The sequence below is a fragment of the Palaemon carinicauda genome, chromosome 23 (assembly GCF_036898095.1).
Source record: "Palaemon carinicauda isolate YSFRI2023 chromosome 23, ASM3689809v2, whole genome shotgun sequence".
In the NCBI taxonomy this organism is placed as follows: domain Eukaryota; kingdom Metazoa; phylum Arthropoda; class Malacostraca; order Decapoda; family Palaemonidae; genus Palaemon; species Palaemon carinicauda.
In genome coordinates this window covers 646,085-647,379 of record NC_090747.1, presented here as the reverse complement: position 1 = coordinate 647,379, position 1,295 = coordinate 646,085, and the positions used below count along the sequence as shown (strand labels likewise).

The window sequence follows — 1,295 nt, the reverse complement described above, 5'->3', positions numbered from 1 at the left end:
TAATAAAATTAATAAAAATGATATAAAATAGATATAGGAAAACTAAATTATTTCATATTTAAAACTCAATAATCTATATATAGAAATAATTTAATAAAATTATTGATAATACACAAATAAATTTACTGGACAAACACTTATACAAAACACAACTACACTAATACAGTGTGGTAATAACGAAATAACAACGGTTGTTAAAGCAATTTACAAAAATAATATTTAGCTATTATTCTCTTCCTCTAGTTTTGGATCCAAAAAATAGCGAATGTTGCCAACGCCTTCAATACTATATTCCACAACCATAGGCATATTAAGGGACATGAAAAGAGATACCCTAGGAGAAAAGGCAGTAGCTTTGGTAAACAAATTAAGGTATTTACACGAAAAGGTCATCTTGATGGGTTCTTTTACCTCAAATTCTACGGCCCTTTCTTTGTTATCTACACTAGACGTTTTTGTAAATTTTATATTTGCGGTGCAAATATCACCGGCCGTTGAAAATTTCACACAATCATTAATGCAAGCAATGTTTATGGAATCTCCAAATTGACTAAGATCTCTGCAGACAAGGGAAAATTCATTTGATGGCATTCTAATTATGCAATAGTGATTAATATCAGGAATATTTAAATATTCTTGACCTAAATTCATTAATTTCATTATATATATATGCGAGACTCAAAGATAAATGCGATCGTATCCGCATCGTCTTTGGCCTTTATTGTTACAACATCATCATCGTCAGTAGCACACTTAAATATTTTGGACATAACGGAGATGTTTATTCCCATAACTAGATTGCGATCGCATTTGTATTCATCAAAACCCTCGGCTAGTAGATTAAGAGATACCAGAGAAACGTGGCTGGTATCTATGGCCTGTAGTTGAATGCCAGATTCTGTACAGACCCATGTCGCCCCATTTAATAACTCCTTGATGTCATTGGTGGCTTTATTGAGAATGCTGCTTCGAACGAGGCGGGCTTCAAACATTGTAAAGAATTTGTGCGAATATCGACGCACATTTATAAATATCAGTAATACTATAAATATAAAAGCTAGGGAAAATAACCCTAATAATTTTTCATTTTCGTTTTTTTTTACATTTATGTGAAAATTCCCAAAATGCCTATTCTTCCAGACTTAGTATCGTGAATACTGTAAACAAAGGGTTTATTCAAATTCAAAGGCTTATAATAATTAGGTCCACCATCCATACAGCAGGCATTTGCTTGTGCGTCCATTTCAGTTCCATTTTCATTATTATTAATATAAATATAGGTTCCAATAATGGTA

General features: G+C 31.8%; 1 pseudogene; it reads right to left on the bottom strand.

Annotated features, from left to right (window-relative positions):
- Positions 1–219: 219 nt before the first annotated feature.
- On the bottom strand, positions 220–992 carry LOC137616897 (proliferating cell nuclear antigen-like; annotated as a pseudogene).
- Positions 993–1,295: the final 303 nt, after the last annotated feature.